Source organism: Schistocerca nitens, chromosome 12 (assembly GCF_023898315.1).
Source record: "Schistocerca nitens isolate TAMUIC-IGC-003100 chromosome 12, iqSchNite1.1, whole genome shotgun sequence".
NCBI classification, from domain to species: domain Eukaryota; kingdom Metazoa; phylum Arthropoda; class Insecta; order Orthoptera; family Acrididae; genus Schistocerca; species Schistocerca nitens.
In genome coordinates, this window is record NC_064625.1 from 32,013,507 (window position 1) to 32,024,135 (window position 10,629).

The window sequence follows — 10,629 nt, forward strand, 5'->3', positions numbered from 1 at the left end:
CGAGAATAGCGGGAAAATTAACATCAAAATCGTCGATCACAAAGTAGACGAAGTTTAGCGGGGGAGGACACAAAACGGGCCGACTTGGAGCAGGAGAGGCACCACAGGATATTTTAATTTTCACTGTCTATACTTTCGCAAATAAATTCGTAAAACTGTCAGCATGACCAGGAAGGATTCAGGATTCACATTCATAGAAATGGAAGTTCAAAAATATAACAAAACAATTTCTTTACATGTGAAATTTCGTTATTTTTCACCTACTATTAGCTGCATTTGTGGCTATAGGTACACTTTTCTTCATAAGGAAGAGAGATTCTTCAATGACTTTTGCACAGCATACAAACCATGCTTACAGGTGTACTAAACTCTGGAATTTATTTAATCTATAAAAAAATTAATGAGCTGTTATATTTTAAACTTCATGTTTAGAAAAATCTCAAATTTTGTAGTTAATCATCTCAATTCTTACCACAATTATCAATAGATTTGGAAAATTCTTAAGTTTTGCATTAAGTAATTTGTGTTTAATAAGTTCTTATATAATATATCTGAAAGAATATTGCACCAATATGGTAGATAAGCATATTAGGTCAGGCTACTGTCTTAATAACAAACCGGGTGAAGTTTCACATCGACAGAGTTTGAAAGAAGACGTGTGACGTCCACACAGAAACACTAACGAAAAAGAGACTGAGCAACAGATCGAAAGAAAGAAAAGAGTAGTGGTTAAAACACGGCATCGCGGGTTCGGTTCCCGACCGGTTCGGAGAGTTTACCGCTCGGGGCTGGATGTTGTTTTGTCCTTGTCATCCTTTCATTGTCATCGAGATGCAAGTCACCGCAGTCGCGCCGAATAGAAAGAGCTGCAGCAGGTGGGTGGACAACCGTACGTAGTGTCTTCCGGCCAATTCCATTCCATTTTTCACAGCAAAAATATTTACATAACACAAAAGTTATTATTTAGGTTACCAACAGATAGCGGAGAAGTGCTCGCAATCAGCTTGGGACAGTCATGCTGCTCTGGCTACTAACAGATGGCGTGATGATGCAATTCCTAGAATAAAGCGGGGACGATACTTGATGCCTCACGATGTGTACAGTTAACTTATCATATCTTTTAATTAAATTGTACCATACCCTTCTTCTCTCTTCCCTTCCCTCCCAATAGATTCATTATCTCTTCACCAGACATCCGATTCACCCTTCTAATCTTCCATATTCTGCAGCAGCAGCACAGTTCAAAACGCTCCTATCCTCCTCTTAACCATTCACACTACACGTCTCGCTTCCATATAAGGTCTCAGTCCAGACAGTTTGAGAAAAGACTTTCTAACACGTTAAATTTATATTCTGTGTTAAGATATTTGTCTTTTGAAGAAACGCATTTGTTTCTATTGCCAAGCAGCATTTTTTACCGTCTCTATGTCTGCCACCGTGAGTTATTTTGCTCCCAAAGTGACAAAACTCATCACCAACTTTAGTGTCTCATTTTCCCAATCTAATTCCTCTAAATCGACTAATTCATATCGATTAAGTTCATTACTCAGTTCTACTTTTTAGGAGCCCTTTTAGGATAAATTTATTGCCCGTCCATCAGTCTGGCTGTATGGCTGTCAAAAACTCTTTTTCTCAGGAACGGCGGTGTAAAAAATTCGAGCGACTAACTTAACACACTCAAGAGCTAAAGAAACTGGTACATGTGCCTACTATCTATTAGTGGCCCCGTGAGCACTCAGAAGTGCCGCAAAACAACGTGCCATGAACAAGAGAAGCGGGGGGGGGGGGGGGGGGGGGAGCTTTCTGAACAGCACGTTGCAAGGCATCCCAGATATGCTCAATAATTTTCATGTTTGGAGGCCAGCGCAAGTGTTTCATCTCCGAAAAATGTACCTGGAGCCGCTCTGTAGAAAATTCTGGATGTGTGGCGTGTCGCATTGTCCTGCTGGAATTGCTCAAGTCCGTCGGAATGCACAATGGACATGAACGGATGTAGGTAAAATGTCGTGTGAATAAGACGTCCCGTTGGGTAGACCATTCGCCGGGTGCAAGTCTTACGATTTGACGCCACTTCGGTGACTTGCGCTTCGATGGAGATGAAAGGACAATACAATACCCAGTCCCTGAGCGGAGAAAATCTCCGACTGAGCCGGGAATCGAACTCGGGCCCTTAGGATTGACATTCTGTTGTGCTAACCACGCAGCTACCTAGGGCGGACAATGGATGCAGATGATCAGACAGCATGCTTACGTGCGTCCTACCTGGACGTATCAGGAGTCCGAAATCACTCCAACTCCACAAGCCCCACACCATTACAGAGCCTCCACCAGCTTGAACAGTCCACTGCTGACATGCGGGGTCCATCTACATCAAAAAATCTGAAAGCAGACTCGTCCGACGAGGCAACATGTTTCCAGTGATCAACAGTCCAATGTCGGTGTTGACGGGCCCAGGCGAGGTGTAAAGCTTTGTGTCGTGGATGATGTTTCGTTAAATGACCCAGCATTGAAATCTGTAGCAGTTTGCGGGAGGGTTGCTCTTCCGACAAGTTGAAAGATTCTCTTCAGTAGTAGTTGGTCCCGTACTTGCAGCATCTTTTTCGGCCGCAACTATGTCGGAGATTTGATCTTTTAGAGGATTCCTGATATTCACTGTACACTCGTGAATTGGGTATGGGAAAATCCCCACTTCCTCGGTAACTCGGAAATGCTGTGTCCCATCGCTCGTGCGCCCACTATTATACCACGTTCAAACTCACTTAAATCTTGATAATCTGCCATTGTAGCAGGAGTAACCGATCGTAACAATTGCGTCAGACGCTTGTTGTCTTATACTGGCTTTGCCGACCGCAGCGCCGTATTCTGCCTGTTTACATATCTCTGTATTTGAATACGATCGCCTACACCAGTTTCTTTGGCACTGCAGTGAACAATCAGAAGATACTACAATTTATGTCACCTTTTTATGATACTCGCAAACTCATTAATCAGAACCTATAAGGTACTTCCAGTTGGTACAGAAACATGAATTTCGGCAAAAGGAAAGGTTTTACTGTAAAAGTAAAGGGAAAAATCCAAAATTGTTAATTTGCGATTGTATCCCACAAAAAGAATTTGTCATTTATTATCGACTCCAAACTTGAAATTAAAACATTCTTTAAAATCTTGGAATTCCTGGGACCAATACCTTGCCAGTAACAATGTCGATAGCGGGCTGGAATGGCCGTGCGGCTCTAGGCGCTACAGTCTGGAGCCGAGCGACCGCTACGGTCGCAGGTTCGAATCCTGCCTCGGGCGTGGATGTGTGTCATGTCCTTAGTTAGGTTTAATTAGTTCTAAAAAAATGGTTCAAATGGCTCTGAGCACTATGGGACTCAACTGCTGTGGTCATCAGTCCCCTAGAACTTAGAACTACTTAAACCTAACTAACCTAAGGACATCACACACATCCATGCCCGAGGCAGGATTCGAACCTGCGACCGTAGCAGTCGCACGGTTCCGGACTGCGCGCCTAGAATTAGTTCTAAGTTCTAGGCGACTGATGACCTCAGAAGTTAAGTCGCATTGTGCTCAGAGCCATTTGAACCATTTGAACAATGTCGATAACAGACAAGTTTCTCGATTCCGGGAATGGACGAACTGTCTGTATACATATACACTCCTGGAAATTGAAATAAGAACACCGTGAATTCATTGTCCCAGGAAGGGGAAACTTTATTGACACATTCCTGGGGTCAGATACATCACATGATCACACTGACAGAACCACAGGCACATAGACATAGACACAGGCAACAGAGCATGCACAATGTCGGCACTAGTACAGTGTATATCCACCTTTCGCAGCAATGCAGGCTGCTATTCTCCAATGGAGACGATCGTAGAGATGCTGGATGTAGTCCTGTGGAACGGCTTGCATGCCATTTCCACCTGGCGCCTCACTTGGACCAGCGTTCGTGCTGGACGTGCAGACCGCGTGAGACGACGCTTCATCCAGTCCCAAACATGCTCAATGGGGGACAGATCCGGAGATCTTGCTGGCCAGATACATGCGGACGTGCATTGTCCTGTTGGAACAGCAAGTTCCCTTGCCGGTCTAGGAATGGTAGAACGATGGGTTCGATGACGGTTTGGATGTACCGTGCACTATTCAGTGTCCCCTCGACGATCACCAGTGGTGTACGGCCAGTGTAGGAGATCGCTCCCCACACCATGATGCCGGGTGTTGGCCCTGTGTGCCTCGGTCGTATGCAGTCCTGATTGTGGCGCTCACCTGCACGGCGCCAAACACGCATACGACCATCATTGGCACCAAGGCAGAAGCGACTCTCATCGCTGAAGACGACACGTCTCCATTCGTCACTCCATTCACGCCTGTCGCGACACCACTGGAGGCGGGCTGCACGATGTTGGGGCGTGAGCGGAAGACGGCCTAACGGTGTGCGGGACCGTAGCCCAGCTTCATGGAGACGGTTGCGAATGGTCCTCGCCGATACCCCAGGAGCAACAGTGTCCCTAATTTGCTGGGAAGTGGCGGTGCGGTCCCCTACGGCACTGCGTAGGATCCTACGGTCTTGGCGTGCATCCGTGCGTCGCTGCGGTCCGGTCCCAGGTCGACGGGCACGTGCACCTTCCGCCGACCACTGGCGACAACATCGATGTACTGTGGAGACCTCACGCCCCACGTGTTGAGCAATTCGGCGGTACGTCCACCCGGCCTCCCGCATGCCCACTATACGCCCTCGCTCAAAGTCCGTCAACTGCACATACGGTTCACGTCCACGCTGTCGCGGCATGCTACCAGTGTTAAAGACTGCGATGGAGCTCCGTATGCCACGGCAAACTGGCTGACACTGACGGCGGCGGTGCACAAATGCTGCGCAGCTAGCGCCATTCGACGGCCAACACCGCGGTTCCTGGTGTGTCCGCTGTGCCGTGCGTGTGATCATTGCTTGTACAGCCCTCTCGCAGTGTCCGGAGCAAGTATGGTGGGTCTGACACACCGGTGTCAATGTGTTCTTTTTTCCATTTCCAGGAGTGTAATTAAGTTTGTACGGAACCCTCATGGCTATTTCCTTATGTATATCTTACAACTTTTTTCAGAACACTGCACATCCCGTTCAGGTTCTCTTCCGAGTCATCTGTCGTCGGTAAATCTCAAAAGAAAACAAGTTTTTTCCTCCCTGAAATTCTGAATTTTTTCTTTATTTGTTCTTTAATTTTTATATCTGATCTTGAACTCCTTTTCCTAAATTCAATTTCTTAAATTCCATTCCCTAAATTTTTACCCCCGATCTTGAATCCTATTTCCTAAATTTCATTTTGTTGCCTTTATTGCCTGTTACATGCACAGACTGAAAAATCCGCTACTCCATACATGAAAAAGTTTCCGTTAAACATGATGAAGAAATACAAGGTGTTTCGTTATTACATGAAAACCCACCGCAAGGAGATTCTTTGGGGCAATAAATACGGAAAGGTATGCATTTTTGGCCCTACAGTGATTTTTACGGTTCCTAGGTGCCCATGTTGGGTCCTGACAGACAGAAAACGAATACGTGGTTTTCTGAGATGCAGGCAGCCCGCATAACTGCTCTCTATTTCCGACTATACGAAAACCTGGCGAATGCACTAGTGCAAATGCATATTGGCTTAGGATACCGAGACACGCTTCCATGACGGCAGTTTGCACTGCGTAACAACGAAGCAACCACCTAATCATTTTCCAAATTAAAAAATAATTGATGTATACTTTAGCGTTCAAAATAGCTCTTCTTACGAGAGCGCACTTTTTATTGGCCTTAGACTTCACTTCTTGTGGGGTAATGGAGTGGTGTTTCAGGTAAAAAAATATTATAGTTTTTTTTGGGTTCTGAATTTCAAGAATTTGAAACTGTGTTTGTATATAGCGCAACTAGAAGTAATTTATTTTATTTTTCAGTAATTGTTGCGCAGAAATTTGTTTGTTAGAGGTCAATACGACTGCAGCCTTAGCTGTCAAACAGGTCATCAAAACACTCTGCCTATTACAGTTACACGGCCTTGCCGCAGTGGATACACCGGTTTCCGTGAGATCACCGATGTTAAGCTCTGTCGGGCGTGGTCGGTACTTGGATGGGTGACCATTCAGGCCGTCATGCGCTGTTGCCATTTTTCGGGGTCACTCAGACTCGTGTTACCAATTGAGGAGCTACTCGACCGAATAGTAGCGGCTTCGATCAAGAATACCATCATAACGACCGGGAGAGCGGTGTGCTGACCCCACGCCCCTCCTATCCGCATCCTCCACTGGGGATGACACGGCGGTCGGATGGTCCCGGTAGGCCACTCGTGGCCTGAAGACGGAGTGCTTTATTGCAGTTACGGAGACAGTAAAGCAAGTACTGAAAGACTTGTCAGACACTGATCTACTTAGGAAGCATTTGCATGGCAGGACTCGGAGTACAAATGAGTGTGTGAATAATGTCATTTGGACTCGCTTACCCAAAATAGTGTTTGTGACCATATGTACTTTACACGTTGGCACGCATGATGCAACCGCTACTTTCAATCAAGGCAACATTATATAAATGTGAAATGCTGCAATCTCTAGGATAAGATGTAGGCTGTTGCACTGTTGAGGCAATGGGAAATTTGGACAGCGAGAGACAGAAATGTAGAAAGCAAGCTAAAGGTGTGCAATAGGATGCAAGACAAACTAAAAAAATATCATGTGGAAATTACCATTGGAACATAAAGTCCGTGATGATCCAAGCCATGCAGTACGATGTTTAGATACCTCAGCTTTGGACTGCGTTATGTGAAAGTTTAATTTGTCAATTTAAAAAATTCGTTTCCTCAGTTTCTGCTCAATATAGAAAGCTGAAATTTTCGGGATACACTCTGATATATATTTTGCGTCAACTGAAGTTATTTTTAATGAGGGTAGAGCTCTTTTTAACACTTTACCAGGAAAATACAACTGAAATTTAAAAGAAAAAATGAAGCTTAGATGAAAAAATTCATATCTTCGCATAAAAGACTTAGTATTAAATTCCTATAACTTCAGAAGTTTCACAAGGAATGTATCTACGATCACTAAAAATTTCTAAGATTTTACTTGCATAATTTCTGAACCCAGTTTTGTCCGGAGAGGGGATTCCTCTTCCACAAAGTTATAGGAAATTACAGGTTGCATATTCCTTCATGTTTAAAACTGTGTGCCGGACCGAGACTCGAACTCGGGACCTTTGCCTTTCGTGGGCAGGTCCTCTACCAGCTGAGCTTCTGTTAAGTTCGGAAGGTAGCAGACGAAGTACTGGCAGAATTGAAGCTGTGAGGACGGGGCATGAGTTGTGCTTGGGTAGCTCAGATGGTAGAGCACTTGCCCGTGAAAGGCAAGGTCCCGAGATCGAGTCTCGTTCGGGCACACAGTTTTAATCTGCCAGGAAGTTTCATATCAGCGCACACTCCGCTGCAGAGTTGGCCACATGATAAGTTTCGTTGCCTCATCACGTGCTTTCACATTTATCATTGGATAATAGTCAAATGGAAAGGCAGATAACATGTAATTTATATGAGAACGAAGACGGAGGAATATGTATTCCAGAAGCTTTCGTAACAGAATGCGGACAAAATTGGGATGCTGTCTTTCTCCGCCTCTGTTCAGCCTGTACATCGAAGTAGCAATGACGCAATTAGAAGAAAAGTTAAAAAGTAGAATTTCAATTCATGGGTAAAGGACATAAATGACAATTTTTGCTGATTGTTATCCTCATAAAAAGTAAGGAACGACTGCCGGATCTGATGAACGAAATGAACAATCATATGAGCACAGGATACGGGCTGAGCGTAAATCAGACAGAGGAAAATAATGAATAGTAACAGAAGTGAGGTTGTGGTTACCTGATATTGTCAGCAGGAGAGCGGTCTCTGAATTTGAATAATGCAATCTTCTTACTACAGAGGTTTATTTGCCCGAATCTCAAAGCACATACGGAGTTTTAGGGTGCAGATGTCGTTATCATTAGTCCTTAATGTGTATCCACTTCACTGTGTTAGTTGCTTTTTCTGTGCGTCTAACCATCTTCCCACAAACACTTCACATAACTTACTACCTGATGTGTTCTGCTCGCTCGTAACTGCACCACGGAGTGGACTATGCCTGCCAGTATAGACTAACAGTTCTGCATCCTCGCGTCCACACTTCAGCACCCGATCTGCTGCACAGGGGAAAATAAGCATTAGCGTCTTCCTCTTACAACATGTACTAGATGGTACTAACCAACTTAAAAACATACTACTCCAAACAGCCATAATTATTCGCCTGCAGATAAAGTAAATTCTAATGTTATGTTCTTCAGCCCACTGTCCTCAGTCACGAATAAAAATATTTGCGTTTACAACACTAAAACGCCGTATACAGAGACCACTAGTTCCGGGAAATTAAACTGCCTTCTCGATTTCGTGTACGTACATAGACCACTGCGTCATCCTGTGTAGTACACAGTCATTTAGTCATGGACATACCTGGGAACAAATCACTGAAGAAGACGCACCTGTGTAATGTTATTTAGTAATGTGTAACGTTACACTGGAGAATCTTCTTCAGTGTGTTGTTCCCAGGTATGTCCATGACTAAACGACTGTGCACTACACAGGATGACACAATGGTCTATTTACGTACACGATCTGAAGATGGCAGCTTAACTTCCCGGGACTAGTGGTCTCTATATACATATATTTTTAACGATTTGAGCAAATAAACGTCTCTGGAAAGAGGGTTGGGGGGTTGGGTTGATTTAGGGCGAGGAGACAAAACTGCGAGGTCATCCGTCTCATCGGATTAAGGATGGGGAAGGAAGTCGGCCGTTCTCTTTCAAAGGAACCATCCCGCGTGTCCGCAGCTCGTGGTCGTGCGGTAGCGTTCTCGCTTCCCGCGCCCGGGTTCCCGGATTCGATTCCCGGCGGGGACAGGGATTTTCTCTGCCTCGTGATGACTGGGTGTTGTGTGATGTCCTTAGGTTAGTTAGGTTTAAGTAGTTCTAAGTTCTAGGGGACTGATGACCATAGATGTTAAGTCCCATAGTGCCCAGAGCCATTTGAACCATCCCGCCATTTGCCTGAAGCGATTTAGGGAAATCACGGAAAACCTAAATCAGGACGCGGCATTGAACCGTAGCCCTCCCGAATGCGATGTCAGTGTGTTAACCACTGCGCCACCTCGCTCGTTCTTGTAAGAAGATTACATTATTCAGAAATGAGATGGGTGGCAAATTTAACATCAGAATTAGAGAACACGTAGTAGTAGGAATTCTGGTAGCATGGAAGCAAACTAACCCATTATGGAAGGAACGAGAAAGATATAGGAAGTATACTAGCACAGGAAAAGAGGGAATTTCTGGCCAAGAGAAGTCTACTTGTATCAAGCATCGGCCTCCATTTGAGTTGGAAATTTCTGAGAGTGTGCCTGTGAAAACAGCATTGTATGGAGGTGGGCTGTGAGAAAATCCGAAATGCAGAGAATCTAAACATTCGAGATGCGGTGATGTAGATGGATGTTAAATAATGGGTGGTCTGATGAGAAAAGAGGGAATCCGTTGGGGAAAAGGCGAGGAGGAGGAAATGTGAAAAACTTTTGAATCATATGCCCTGTTTTTCTACCAATCCACAAAGCCTCTGCTCCTGCCGACTACCTGGATTCCTCTCCCTCGGAATTCACTGTGTCACTTTTCTATGTGCACAAATACAGTTTGCATCTCCTACTGTTCACATTCTCCTATTTTTTGTTGTGTGTTTGTCCCGTATGTACGTAGGGTGGGCGTGGTAAATTTAAGAGATGCCATTCCTGTTACCACCCTGTTCCAAACTGCGGCGGCTTATACGAGGGCAGTTCAATAAGTAATGCAACACATTTTTTTTCTGAAACAGGGGTTGTTTTATTCAGCATTGAAATACACCAGGTTATTCCCCAATCTTTTAGCTACACAACACTATTTTTCAACGTAATCTCCATTCAATGCTACGGCCTTACGCCACCTTGAAATGAGGGCCTGTATGCCTGCACGGTACCATTCCACTGGTCGATGTCGGAGCCAACGTCGTACTGCATCAATAACTTCATCATCCGCGTAGTGCCTCCCACGGGTTGCGTCCTTCATTGGGCCAAACATATGGAAATCCGACGGTGCGAGATCGGGGCTGTAGGGTGCATGAGGAAGAACAGTCCACTGAAGTTTTGTGAGCTCCTCTCGGGTGCGAAGACTTGTGTGAGGTCTTGCGTTGTCATGAAGAAGGAGAAGTTCGTTCAGATTTTTGTGCCTACGAACACTCTGAAGTCGTTTCTTCAATTTCTGAAGAGTAGCACAATACACTTCAGAGTTGATCGTTTGACCATGGGGAAGGACATCGAACAGAATAACCCCTTCAGCGTCCCAGAAGACTGTAACCATGACTTTACCGGCTGAGGGTATGGCTTTAAACTTTTTCTTGGTAGGGGAGTGGGTGTGGCGCCACTCCATTGATTGCCGTTTTGTTTCAGGTTCGAAGTGATGAACCCATGTTTCATCGCCTGTAACAATCTTTGACAAGAAATTGTCACCCTCAGCCACATGACGAGCAAGCAATTCCGCACAGATGGTTCTCCTTTGC